The sequence below is a fragment of the Oncorhynchus masou genome, chromosome 23, assembly GCF_036934945.1.
Source record: "Oncorhynchus masou masou isolate Uvic2021 chromosome 23, UVic_Omas_1.1, whole genome shotgun sequence".
Classification (NCBI taxonomy): Eukaryota; Metazoa; Chordata; class Actinopteri; order Salmoniformes; family Salmonidae; genus Oncorhynchus; species Oncorhynchus masou.
This window is the reverse complement of record NC_088234.1, coordinates 29,192,257-29,207,485: the sequence shown is the minus strand read 5'-3', so window position 1 is coordinate 29,207,485 and position 15,229 is coordinate 29,192,257. Positions and strand designations below refer to the sequence as shown.

The 15,229-nt window shown below is 41.0% G+C and overlaps 1 protein-coding gene across 4 annotated transcripts in view; it reads left to right on the top strand.

Moving 5' to 3' along the window:
• The first annotated feature begins 212 nt into the window (after positions 1–212).
• The window catches only part of LOC135510697 (RAS guanyl-releasing protein 2-like), an 88,315-nt gene continuing 73,298 nt past the window's right edge, over positions 213–15,229 (top strand). For 3 of the 4 annotated variants that reach the window (XR_010451147.1, XR_010451146.1, XM_064931825.1), the window contains exon 1: positions 213–705. The gene's annotated coding sequence lies outside the window, so the exon portion shown is untranslated. The remainder of the gene's footprint in view (positions 706–15,229) is intronic. The other variant, XM_064931824.1, reaches the window with a different exon arrangement.

Genomic DNA, 15,229 nt, shown 5'->3' with positions numbered 1-15,229 from the left:
TCTTCCCGAAAAAGCGGTAAAATGTAACCCATGTCTACATCTACCTATCAATGTGAAAGACTATTCAAACATATTGCGCAAGAACAAAATTACCAGGCCTTAATGCCCCAAATGTATAAATAAATACCGTCATCATACATGCACATTTATTGGCGGTGGGGTGCTATATACGATGATGCATCGCAAATAGGCTGAACTGTGCGACAGGAGATTGAGCTGAACCACTGCTGTGTTAACCTCACAGCACAGCATATTACTTATGTACGGCTCTAGCGATCTCGAGTAAAGAGAGTAAAACCGCAACAGGCATCTATTTTAACTTGGCGCTAAGTGCTGGCAGCTGGCAGTAGTAGTGCGTTGCATAAGCGCATGGGCAGACGTGTATTTGAGACCTGTAGCTGTGGAGCATCAACTCCAACGGATCTCATATCTGGAACTTGTGACTTCATTTTCGCATGATTTACTGTTTTTTTTTGTTGCAATGACTTGCAAGTGCATGCATAGACTTTATCGTTTGGTCTAGTTGCTACCCAAAAAACGACACCCGTACAGTTCGATCAATGTGATCTAGACCATAGCCAGCCAACCTACATGGTCTGGTAATTTGTTTATGGAAGGCATCCTGGCGTAGAGGCTGACATTATTTTAGTTTCAGCGCATAACTAGGCAAACATTTCGTGTGATGGGACTCTCCAAACTCTGAAGGTAAGACATATCTGGCTACAACAGAGTGCATGGTTATGCACTTGTGATGTAATTCATGGTTTGCGATATTAATTTGATAAACCTTTTATGCAGGACTGATTTATCTCGGTTTGGACGGATCTTGGCTTTATTACCTCACTTTTGTCTTTATACCGAATAAGGCGAACTTGTGGAGGGTCATTTCAAGAGGCAAGCTGTGACACTAGTTATATTTTGATACTGTGTTATTTTCCAATGGCTCTTTACATGATCTCCAAGTTGCGCAATTACATATGATTTATCCGCATGTGGCGCAAGAGAGGACTAGCCTCATCATGTAAACACATACTGTGCTGCATACATCTTAACAAAATATTGCCCAGGGAGATCATTCAAGATTGACTTTGAAATTGGATGTGTATACATATCCCGAGGACATATGGGAAATGCCTTCAAAACCAGCCAAGCAACCTGGTCTCAGAGCATTTGGTATTATTCTGTACATAACGCGAACAAAGTCACACCAATGTAGTGAGTTCGAATCTCATCACTGACAATTTTAGATAATTATAAACTTTGCACAGTACTTAGCATGTTAGCTCCCCCTTTCCCTAATGTTAACCCTTTAATCTAACACCTAAACTTAACCCTAACCCCAATGGAACAATGCAGAGCAGAAGGAGCAATCCAGGTTGTCAAAAACAATTAGAAATTTGTTGTTTGGAGCAACTTCAAAATTAGACGTTTGGGAAATGTGGATAAATGTCTAATTCTGCAGTGAGACTGTGAGAGTTTGTTGCCATTGCCACATGTAAAGTGAGAAAATGAGTGAGCAGTGGCATGTTTCTTCACGCTCTAGCAAACCACGCCTCTGTGTTTGCCACAGTAATGCCAGGGTGCGAATATTCTCACATGCCTATTGAGTGAAACAGATGGGCTATATTTGTGTATGAGACAGACCGTGTTATCTTTATACTACTGGTGATGAAGTTGCCACTGCTGTTGAATATTTTGTCTGCTCGCTACCCTCTTTGTATCACATGCCAATTAGTGAGATGCATTACCGGCTATTGACATCATGAGATCATTGTTCAACACAAAGAAACACCCTGTATGGTTATTCGTGTGTTTGAATTTCATTGTTTAAAAAAAGAATAATTGTTATGACCTGGTAATATTGCCTACACTAATATCACTCATATGTCATATTCAAGTACAGTATTAGGTATACAGCCCACTTGCCTTAACCATTAGGTCTAATGTTATTCATAGGGACTTTAGAGATCTGCTCCCCGCAACTGATGATGGCAAATAAGTCCCTAAACACGTTGACATAAACAACAAGATCTCATGGTTTGACTTCAGATCCAGACTTTTCCCTAAACGTCAAATTTCGTTGTTGTCACAGTGATCAGTTGAGCCACCTGCTGTTGTCGCCGGCGCATCCCATGGTTAAATTTGGGCGTTAATTCCGAATTGTTAAAATAAGGGGTAAGGTTTGGACTAGATTAAAAAAATAAAAATAATAATTGTGTCTAGCATTGCAATTGAACACGCGACCCTGTGAGCCAGAGCTTGCGGCTTACGCCCATCCACAATCCCTATCCACAACACCCTAGTACAGAGTTCCCCAACTCGGTCCTCGTGACTCCAAGGAGTGCAACTTTAGTTTTTCCCCCCCTCACACGGGCGTCAAACTCATTCCATGGAAGGCCTAGTGTCTGCAGGTTTTTAGTTTTTCCGTTCATTTAAGACCTAGACAACCAGGTGAGGGAAGTTCTTTACTAAAGTGGCCTTAATTTATCAATCAAGGTAGGAGCGATAATCCATAGACACATGGCCGCCTGGGGAATGAGTTTGACACAGCTGATTCAGCTGATCAAAGCTTGATCATTTGATTATTTTAATCAACTGTGTAGTGTCAAATGTGCACCCCTTGGGGTCCCGAGGACAGAGTTTGGGAAACTTTGCCCTAGCAAAACCCAAGCCTACTTGATGGTAATAGCGCTGACCATTGCCCCTAGTGACGGGTTTTGAAGGAATCTCCCGACGACCTCGGGACATGGACGAACGTCCAATTTTGAAGTGACTCTTGGAAAAACCTTTGCTGGATATGAATCAGCTCTCAGTGTTGGGTTACTTTCCAGTCTGTGCACTATGCTTTGTGTGGCTCCGCAGGCGGCATGGGGCGATAAAACAAGTGAGAGGTCAAACCCTTGCTCACTTTGTTTGGGTATCGATCCGCTGGCATCATTAACTGGTGTCTGGAGCGCCGGCAGGGGTTGCGGGTGGCGCCGACTCCATCCGGCTCTGTCAGACGCTTTCTTCCAACCGCCCACAGAGCAGCGGGGATTAGGACCAGGCCGGGGTGTTCTGACCGTTGAGTTGGTCTGCAGTGGAGACTCGCTGATTTAACCACAGTTTCTATCCCTCCCTGCTAGAATGTTGCCTGTCAGATTTAGGGCTTTGACTTGTAAGTCTGTCTGGAGGTTTTCACTAAAGCTTTTGACATGGCTCAGTTGAGAAACATGGTGGGATGATGGGGGAATGGAGGGGATATACAGTACTAGTCAAAAGTTTGGACACACCTACTCATTCAAGGGTTTTTATTTTTTACTGTTTTCTACATTGTAGAATAATATTGAGGACATCAAAACTATGAAATGAAACGCATGGAATCATGTAGTAACCAGTATTAAACATATACATATTAAAAATCTATTTCAGATTCTTCAAGGTAGCCCCCTTTGCCTTGATGACAGCTTTGCATTTTCTTAACCAGCTTCTAGAGGTAGTCACCTGGAATGCATTTCAATTAACAGGTGTGCCTTGTTAAAAGTGAATTTGTGGAATTTCTTTCCTTCTTAATGTGTTTGAGCCAATCAGTCGTTGTGACAAGATAGGGGTGGTATCCAGAAGATAGCCCTATTTGGTACTATACCAAGTCCATATTATGGTAAGAACAGCTCAAATAAGCAAAGAGAAACAACAGTCCATCATTACTTTAAGACATGAAGGTCAGTCAATCTTGAAAAGTTCAAGAACTTTTAACGTTTCTTCAAGTGCAGTCGCCAACACCATCAAGCACTATGACGAAACTGGCTCTCATGAGGACAGCCACAGGAAAGGAAGACCCAGAGTTACATCTGCTGCAGAGGATAAGTTCATTAGAGTTACCATCTCCGATTGAATCCTAAATAAATGCTTCACAGAGTTGAAGTAACAGACACACTGTTCAGAGGAGACTGCATGAATCAGGCCTTCATGGTCGAATTGCCTCAAAGAAACCACTACTAAAGGACACAAATAATAAGAAGATGCTTGCTTGCTTGTGCCAAGAAACACGAGCAATGGACATTAGACCGGTGGAAATCTGTCGTTTGGTCTGAGTCCAAATTAGAGATTTTTGGTTCCATCCGCCATGTCTTTGTGAGACGCAGAGTAGATGAACAGATTATCTCTGCATGTGTAGTTCCCACCGTGAAGCATGGAGGAGGTGGTGTGATGATGTGGGGGATGCTTTGCTGGTGACACTGTCAGTGATTTATTTAGAATAAAGGGCACACTTAACCAGCATGGCTACCACAGCATTCTGCAGCGATACGCCAACCGCTCTGGTTTGCACTTCGTGGGACTATCATTTGTTTTTCAACAGGACAATGACTAAAAACACACCTCTGGGCTGTGTAGGGGCTATTTAACCAAGAACGAGAGTTATGGTGCTGCATCAGATGACCTGGCCTCCACAATCACCTGACCTTAACCCAATTGAGATGGTTTGGGATGAGTTGGACTGCAGAGTGGAGGAAAATCAGCCAACAAGTGCTCAACATATGTTGGAACTCCTTCACGATTGTTGAAAAAGCATTCCAGGTGAAGCTGGTTGAGAGAATGTCAAGAGTGTGCAAAGCTGTCAAGGCAAAGGGTGGTATTTTGATTTGTTGAACACTTTAAAAAAAATTGCTACATGATTCCATATGTGTTATTTTATAGTGTTGACATATTCACTATTATTCTACAATGTAGAAAATGGTTAAAATAAAGAAAAACCCTTGAATGAGTAGGCGTGTCCAAACGTTTGACTGGTACTGTATGTATGTGTAGGCCTACAGGTGTTCAGAGGTCAAACCTTTTATCTGCTTGTTTTGGTGTGGTTCTGTTCGTTGCATGAAGAGCTGAGCTGAATGTTGTTGATTAACTTCAGCAATTATTTGAATATTGGGTAACGTGCTGCTTACCGTGCTCTTGTTGCGTATCAGTTACTGATTGAGAGAAATGCACCATCCTGCAAATAATATTGTATCTAGGCATATCCTGTTCGACGCACCTTTAGCTACACATACTGTGCAACACGTAAAATACACGGTCCCTTCAGTAGGCCAAGCTGATCAATTAGTCAAAGCCCAACATATTTTAGCGAGTTGCTTAATCCATAGGGCAACCAGAAAGTCAATGACATAACTATTGCACTGTGCTGGTTCAAAGGCCTGCTGGGATGAGTGTCTGTGTCACTGTCTGGATTCGAACCAGGGTCTGCTACATGATTGTTAGCTCTCTGAGCTAAAGCAGGAGCATTAGCTCGGGAGTTACCCACTGCACGAGTGTGATTCACCGACGCACCTCTGTTACATTTGGAGTGAATGAGCCTGTTTTGGTGTTCTACACCTCCGCAGCATGAACAAAGGAAGTCAGCTGAGGTGGGTGTGATGCACAGGTAAAAATCTGATCTCTCTCCACACAGACAGCCTCCATGCTTTCCTCCATCCTTTCTCCTCAGACATATTACCCTAGTCCTCTCTTATGTGTACATGCTTGACATTTTCATTCATCTCCAGAAGGCTCCATGACCAGGGAGCGACCTCGCCGACCTGCGGCAAACACCGCCATGCCCCAGCGCCTTATTAGGCACGCTGAGCTTAATTAGATTCTTTGTAAATGGCTGATTTATGCCCAAGGACTGAGATATGGTTAGAGGAGGGTGAGCGAGATGGAAAAAGAGAAGGGTGGGGTGGGGAGAGATGTACGGAGGCTGATCAGTAGGAGGTGAGAAAAAAAGAAGCAAAATAAATCCCAGGAGCGCAAAATAAACCAACAAAGAAAGTAATTACAGGTAGCAGCTTCCCAGACTCATGTAGTCGCATCACTAGGGTACGGTTCACTGCTTCCTCTCCTCTCTACTTCACCCCCTTCTCGTTTTCTCCCTTCCTCGATCTCCTTTCTCTACCTCATGTCTCACTCACTCACACACATGTTCCTGAGAGGAGAAATAGAGGACCTGTACAATGTCATCTTGTCAGTGCTCCTTTCACCTTAAAGGGCAAAGATGGTGAAAGAGGGAGGGGTGAAAGAGGGAGGGGTGAAAGAGGGAGGGAGAAGGGTAAAAGCGTAACGGCTAGAGATCAAGCAGTCTTGAATTGAAGCAGCCAGGAGAGACAGTCAATGAGGTAGGTGGGAGAACATATTAAAATACAGTGGGTGACCCTGTGAAGTAGTCACAATTGTCTGCTTGTACTAGTGCACTGTGTAGAGCCAGTAGTTGCAACAGGTGTGAAGTATACACTTTTCTTGTTTTGAAAGAATTGACCATGCACCTGCAATAGAAAATGTGTTTGTACACAGTTGATGATTTGTGTTTTATCACTGGATTACCTCAGTTTATGTCTACGTGCCCACAAAAACATTCAGGCATTTCTGGACAATTTCATGCCAGCGGGAGCTGAAAACATTGTTGTTATCAGGTTGTTCTGGCAATTCTCACAAAGGAACTTCATTGGGAGGAGGGATGTTTAACATGCTTTTTACATTTGTATCACAAACCATTTTTGAGAAGTCATGATGAAATTGGCCATTTTAGGCCCTTTTTAGACCTATACATACCCCAGTTAGACTCTATGATCTGTGAACCGTACATGATACAGACATCTTGCTGTCCTTATACACCTTTATAGGTAAAATGCATATGAATTCAATCTGTTTTTGACAGCATTCCGTTTGATTTAAACAATGGCTTTCCATATGTGTTTGCCCATGGAAGAATGTGAATTTTTGGAGAAGTTCCTTTTTGGACCCGAATACCAAAAACATTCAGGAGATCAAGGTGCTTAGGTGTTTAACTAATTTGGCATACCCCGCAATGTCATTAGACATCCATGTGTTCATCAATGGAAAACATAAATGGTTTTGAGTTTGATACTTAAAAGCTTGCAAACAGTATTTTCAAACAATTTTATTTGAAATAAAATGTAAAAATCAATAAACCTTTTTTGGTTGATATTCACATAACATATGTGAATATCAAACAATATATAGATAATTGACAAAAAAAAAGGTTAAACCATATTTCAGTTCTGACATGTTGGTGTTGTGCCCGCCATCAGTTGAGACACACTATGCTCTTGAATACAGGGTCGGTGTCATTTCAATAATGGAAATAGAATGGACCTATCCCTTCAGAAAACTACAATTGAGCTGGTACACAATTGAAATGTAAAAAAAAATATATATATAAATATTTTTATTTTACTACCACAAAGATGACCGCTGGTCCACCCACCATCGATTGTCATCTTAAATGGTCAAGTCTATTCAATCCATCTTTATTTCAATAGGTTTCCAGTATAATTTTAAACAACAGATATTCCCATTCAAGTCAACATTCTCCATGTGGCCCCAACCACCTTTGTGGTACCATTTTGAAAGTTGAATTTAAATTGTATTTCCATTTTAGTACATTCATTAGCCAAAACATGACACCCACCCTGTATTCAAGAGCATGTTGTGTCTCAACTAGTGGCGGACACAGCACAAAACCCTTTGATTATTTAAAATGGGGTCAAAGCTACAACATATGCTAATATGAAGAAAAAAAATTGCAGTTTGTTTTTTTTGATAATTGATGTTCAATGTAAGTGTTTTATTTTTTTAAACTTTAATATTTTTTTTGGCAAACCTGTTTGTAAGCTTTTTAAATTATATCAAATCTCAACCATTTGTCTTTTCCAGTAATGAAGACATGACTGTCTCATGGTGGGGTAGGCAAAAGGGGTAAACTTTGAGCACCTGAGAATTTTGGCATTCAGGCCAGCCTTGTCCTTGTCCTCCAGCCTTGTCCTTGTCAACACTCACACCTGTGTTAACGAGAGAATCACTGACATGATGTCAGCTGGTCCTGTTGTGGCAGGGCTGAAATGCAGTGGAAATGTTTTGGGGGGGGATTCTGTTCATTTGCATGGCAAAGAGTGACATTGCAATCAATCTGATCACTCTTCATAACATTTTGGAGTATTTGCAAATTGCCATCATACAAACTGAGGTAGCAGACTTCGTGAAAATTAATATTTGTGTCATTCTCAAAACTTTTGGCCACGACTGTAAATATATATTTTAATTTTCAATGTAATTTTCAATTTTAAATGTTTTATTTGTTTTATATGTATTTTTCTATTTTTGTGAGCTTGGGGGTCCCTGATGATATATCCATCATAAAATGTGTTGCCCAACCCGATATTGGTTTGTTGTCTCAGGGCAACAATGTGCTACGAGGGTACTTAAACACCAAGGTTTTCTGTAGTACATATGAACAAGGAATATATGCATTAGAACAAGTTTTTATTTTATTTATTTATTTTTTTGACAAACATCAACCACAAATAGTTCCAACCAATCACAATTAGACGCTTTAACGTTAAAACATCAAATAACCAAACTACTACTAATTACAACTAACACCACCTCTTGTATAAATGTTTCTCACGTTTCATAGAAACATAAACCAACATCCAAATGACTGTGTTTCACTGTGTCTGAATGTGTGTTTGTGGGTTATTGTTTGAATCAGTGTTTATCTTTTTTGACAAAGCACACTCTGATTTCCAATTCTGTGTGGAACCTCCGGAAGCAGTTTCTGGTGGACATCACATTTCTGGCACTTGGCTTTTGGTGTACCTGTGCACCCTGGTACCTTGCATCTCCCCTTCTTTTCAGCCATAATCATCCAGTGGGCTGTGGCATCCAGGCGAATTGGAGCAGCGGGTCCTCTTCTCTTCTCATACTCGCCCTTAGTTGTGGAACTGGGATGACCTTTCTTGCACTCCAGACTTTCCACTTTTGCATAGGCCTTCAGCGACGTATGACCTGAAGGTATACCGATTAGTTTGTTACTTCTTTCTCATGCCAGTGCCTTAACAATCTCTTTGGTAGAGCAGCCAGGTGGTCACGACGATCATATCCAGGAAGTGGAACACCAGCTGGTGGTACCACTTCTTTGATCTGATTTTGTTCCGGTACAGTGCAATCAGTTAGTCAAGTAGATCCACCCCACCCATATTCTTGTTGTATTCTTTCACCACAGCAGGGCAGGGGACTTTGATCATCTTTCGCTTGCGATCCCACATGTCAACCCCAGGGATTTTTTTTTGATGACCTCCCATCTATTCAGTATCATGGTGTCAGCTACTTGGGACACTCAGCAGGCTTTGTTCCAAAACATGCAGGTGCCTGGTAAACCAAACAATGACATGTACATAAAATGTATCATACTTTCAGAATTAGCAGGGAGCCCACTCTGGATATTTGATGTATTTCTACAGTATATTGTTCCTAACAATATGTCTTAATATGAACAAATGTTAATTATGAGATTAAACGCCCAGTTCATTCAAAAACGTGATTTCCTTGTTTTTATACAGTGCCTTGCGAAAGTATTCGGCCCCCTTGAACTTTGCGACCTTTTGCCACATTTCAGGCTTCAAACATAAAGATATAAAACTGTATTTTTTTGTGAAGAATCAACAACAAGTGGGACACAATCATGAAGTGGAACGACATTTATTGGACATTTCAAACTTTTTTAACAAATCAAAAACGGAAAAATTGGGCGTGCGAAATTATTCAGCCCCCTTAAGTTAATACTTTGTAGCGCCACCTTTTGCTGCGATTACAGCTGTAAGTCGCTTGGGGTATGTCTCTATCAGTTTTGCACATCGAGAGACTGACATTTTTTCCCATTCCTCCTTGCAAAACAGCTCGAGCTCAGTGAGGTTGGATGGAGAGCATTTGAACAGCAGTTTTCAGTTCTTTCCACAGATTCTCGATTGGATTCAGGTCTGCACTTTGACTTGGCCATTCTAACACCTGGATATGTTTATTTTTGAACCATTCCATTGTAGATTTGGCTTTATGTTTTGGATCATTGTCTTGTTGGAAGACAAATCTCCGTCCCAGTCTCAGGTCTTTTGCAGACTCCATCAGGTTTTCTTCCAGAATGGTCCTGTATTTGGCTCCATCCATCTTCCCATCAATTTTAACCATCTTCCCTGTCCCTGCTGAAGAAAAGCAGGCCCAAACCATGATGCTGCCACCACCATGTTTGACAGTGGGTATGGTGTTGTCAGGGTGATGAGCTGTGTTGCTTTTACGCCAAACGTAACGTTTTGCATTGTTGCCAAAAAGTTAAATTTTGGTTTCATCTGACCAGAGCACCTTCTTCCACATGTTTGGTGTGTCTCCCAGGTGGCTTGTGGCAAACGTTAAACAACACTTTTTATGGATATCTTTAAGAAATGGCTTTCTTCTTGCCACTCTTCCATAAAGGCCAGATTTGTGCAATATACGACTGATTGTTGTCCTATGGACAGAGTCTCCCACCTCAGCTGTAGATCTCTGCAGTTCATCCAGAGTGATCATGGGCCTCTTGGCTGCATCTCTGATCAGTCTTCTCCTTGTATGAGCTGAAAGTTTAGAAGGACGGCCAGGTCTTGGTAGATTTGCAGTGGTCTGATACTCCTTCCACTTCAATATTATCGCTTGCAGAGTGCTCCTTGGGATGTTTAAAGCTTGGGAAATCTTTTTGTATCCAAATCCGGCATTAAACTTCTTCACAACAGTATCTCGGACCTGCCTGGTGTGTTCCTTGTTCTTCATGATTCTGTCTGCGCTTTTAACAGACCTCTGAGACTATCACAGTGCAGGTGCATTTATACGGAGACTTGATTACACACCGGTGGATTGTATTTATCATCATTAGTCATTTAGGTCAACATTGGATCATTCAGAGATCCTCACTGAACTTCTGAAGAGTTTGCTGCACTGAAAGTAAAGGGGCTGAATAATTTTGCACGCCCAATTTTTCAGTTTTTGATTTGTTAAAGTTTGAAATATCCAATAAATGTTGTTCCACTTCATGATTGTGTCCCACTTGTTGTTGATTCTTCACAAAAAAAAATACAGTTTTATATCTTTATGTTTGAAGCCTGAAATGTGGCAAAAGGTCGCAAAGTTCAAGGGGGCCGAATACTTTCGCAAGGCACTGTATATATTTCCAGGCCTGAGGACAAATACTTTCCTCTAGGCTTAGATTAAATATATGACGGATAGCAGTGGCTATAGTCAGCTACCATCCTCAGTAGCTTTCCATCTATGTTGTGAATGCCAGGAGCTTAGTAATTATTGATCATTAAATTTTTTTCCCACCTCTCCCACACTAACTTTATAAAATTCAAACTTGCAATGCTTTTCTTTGAGTATGTTTGAGATGCTCTGGATCCATGTGTATGACAGCGTGTTCTAGTTCCTGCCAATATCCAACAACAGACATCGATTAGGAGTGGGACAACAGGCTACAATCAACAGCTTGATCACCTCTATGCATAGGTGTGTCGTGCTGCACACCAGATACTGACAGGTTTTCTGATCCACACCCATACTTTTTTGTTGTTGGTATTTGTGACCAACAGATGCATATCTGTATTCCCAGTCATGTGAAAACCCATAGATTAGGGCCTAATTTATTTATTTCAATTGACTGATTTCCTTTTATATGAACTGAAACTCAGTAAATTGTTGCATTTATATTTTTGTTCCGTGTAGATACAACTGTAGTGTTTTCAGAGCCTATGTTATGCTTATGCCCAATGTCACAGTAGTGCACACAGACATGGCACTAAAACAGGAAGTGGGGGGTGGGGGCGGGGGGGGATTCCCCTCTGGTTGGAGCTGTTTTGGAGGGAACACTTAAACAGGAACTTAGTCTGTTACACTCTACATATAATTAATTGGCTGCTTTGTTGGTATGATACTTATTACTTGGGTTGGCTTTTAAACAAGACATTGCTCATAGTGACTACAGAAAAGGGAAGTATGGGTGAATTTGATACTGGACATGGTGATGAGAGAATGTCAATGGATCTCCACACCTTGTTCAAACAGCATTTGTCATCTTCCAAATAGTTCTGTGGGACTTAATTGAGCTTGCCTGGGCGTAAATGTAACCAACGGAGTAGTATTAAAAGGGCAAACTCCGCCTACATGGACTGGCACTCCAGCGGACTAAACCAAACAAACACTCAAAAGTACTTAAAAGAAAACAAATACTATTTTTAACCCAGATCTGGTACCTCACTACATAGTGACTGTGTTGAACACCCTGGTATGGTTTTTTGAATGAGGATGTTTTGAGGATGTCCTCCTGGGCTAGTCAAGCCTTATCTGTCTACAGTTGGTGTATGATACTGGCTAGGGCGGACCTGGTGGTGTCCTCTGCCCACAGGGTAAAGAGAGGCCATATTTGCATCATGGGAAGTTGAATGATGGCTGGCAGAGAGTCCCTTGTTAGCCTCAGGGACCATGACAGCCCATCAACAACAGGAAGTTAATTTTGAAACTCTCAATTCAGCACTGCAGGGAGATCTAGAGAGACGGCAGAGAGAAATTATAGAAAAACAAGTGTCTCGGCAGGTGGGTTGTGAGTTACCGTAACCAGGGCGAGACGTGTCATTCCTGAGTTGATCTGTCACTCTTGTCTCGGGGCACGTTTTCTTGTCTCACACATCTTTCAGCATGGATAGAGGAGAACACTACATTTGAGAGAATGTGTTAACCGTACTGTCTTTACTCACTAGGTGGTTTGAATGACGAGTATGGAGAGCAGTCATCAATGGAGAAGGACAAACATTTTAACTTATTGTTCACATAATCCTTTACCACACACACACACAGCTAGTTTTAACATCTGGTAAAGGACAGAAGTTGAACAGGAAGTATCTCTGTAGAAAGGCAATGAAAACTGTCAGGCTTTCATATCACAATGCCTGCCATAATATACCCTGAACAAAAATATAAACACATGTAAAGTAAAGTGTTGGTCCCGTGTTTCATGAGCTGAAATAAAAGATCCCAGAAATGTTCCATATGCACAAAAAATGTATTTCTCTAAAAAGGTTGTTTACATCCCTGTTAGTGAGCATCTCTCCTTTGCCAAGATAAAACACTTGCCAGGTGTTGTATGTGTAGAAGTTGATTAAACAGCATCATCATTACACAGGTGCACCTTATGTTGGGGACAATAAAAAGCCACTCTAAAATGTTCAGTTTTGTCACACAACACAATGCCACAGATGTCTCAAGTTTTGAGGGAGCGCGCAATTGGAATGCTGCCTTCAGGAATGTCCACCAGAGCTGTTGCCAGAGCATTTTATATACATTTTTCTTCCATAAGCTGCCTCCGTTTTAGAGAATTTGGCAGTACGTCGAACCGGCCTCGCAACCATAAACCATGTGTAACCAGCCCCGGACCTCCACATCTGTAAACAAATTTGTGCACAAAATTTGAGAAGCTTTTTGTGCATATTACATTTGGGATAAATATATAAAAATTAAACATCACTAATAGCACTATACATGTTGCATTTTTAAATATTTTTTTTCAGTGTAGTTTTCTGCTTCAACAGAACAACCATTGATTTCAAAATGAAACAAACCATAACTCTATGCACAAGGACTACTTTGAACAATTTACACAAATGTCAAACATTTGCTGGTAGAGCTGTGCAGATGCTAAGTTTGGTAACTGAATTAGAATTGTTTTCAAAGATGTCTGTAGAAAGAATAGGGTGTCAGCGATGATGACACCTTGAGTTTGAAAAAAACATACAAAAGTTGGTTATTGAACTACAGTAGGTGAAGTGTATTTACAGTTTAAGTCGGAAGTTTACATACACTTAGGTTGGAGTTATTAACTTGTTTTTCAACCACTCCACAGGTTTCTTGTTAACAAACTATAGTTTTGGCAAGTCGGTTAGAACATCTACTTTGTGCATGACACAAGTAATTGTTTACAGACAGATTATTTAACTTATTATTCACTGTATCACAATTCCAGTGGGTCAGAAGTTGACATACACTAAATTGACTGTGCCTTTAAACCACTTGGAAAATTCCAGAAAATGATGTCATGGCTTTAGAAGCTTCTGAAAGGCTAATTGACATCATTTGAGTCAATTGGAGGTGCACCTGTGAATGTATTTCAAGGCCTGCCTTCAAACTCAGTGCCTCTTTGCTTGACATCATGGGAAAATCAAAAGACATCAGCCAAGACCTCAGAAAAAGATTTGTGGACCTCCAGGTCTGGTTCATACTTGGGAGCAATTTGTAAACGCTTTAAGGTACCACATTCATCTGTACAAACAATAGTATGCAAGTATAAACACCATGGGACCACGCAGCCATAATACCACTCAGGAAGGAGACTCGTTCTGTTTCCTAGAGATGAATGTCCTTTGGTGCAAATCAATTCCAGAATCACAGCAAAAGACCTTGTGAAGATGCTGGAGGAAACCGGTACAAAAGATTCTATATCCACAATAAAACAAATCCTATATCGACAACCTGAAAGGCAGCTCAGCATAGAAGAAGCCAGTGCTCCAAAACCGCCATTAAAAAAAAGCAGACTATGGTTTGCAACTGCACATGGGGACAAAGAATGTACTTTTTTGGGAAATGTCCTCTGGTCTGATGAAACCAAAATACAACTGTTTGGCCATAATGACCATCGTTATGTTTGGAGGAAAAAGGCGGAGGCTTGCAAGTTGAGGAACACCATCCCAACCGTGAAGCACGGTGGCGGCAGCATCATGTTGTGGGGGTGCTGGCACACTTCACAAAATAGATGGCATCATGAGGGAGGAACATTGTGGATAGATTGAAGCAACATCTCAAGACATCAGTCAAAGTTCACGCTTGGTCTTTCAAATGGACAATGACCCCAAGCATACTTCCAAAGTTGTGGCAAAATTTCTTAAGGGCAACAATGTCAAGGTATTGGCGTGGCCATAAACAAAGCCCTAACCTCAATCATATCGAAAATTTGTGGACCGAACTGAAAAAGCGTGGGCGAGTAAGTAGGCCTAAAAAGCTGACTTAGTTACACCAGCTCTGTCAGGAGGAAGGGGCCAAAATTCTCCCAACTTATTGTGGGAAGCTTGTGGAAGGCTACCGGAAACATTTGACCAAAGTTAAACAATTTAAAGGCAACGCTACCAAATACTAATATAGTGTATGTGAACTTCTGACCCACTGGGCATAACATTTTTTTACTATTATTCTGACATTTCACATTCTTAAAATGAAATGGTGATACTGACTTAAGATGGAATTTTTACTAAGATTAAATGTCAGGAATTGTTAAACTGAGTTAAAAAAAAATTATTTGGCTAAGGTGTAAGTAAACTTCCGACTTCAACTATCTATCTACTTCAACTGTACATTCGGG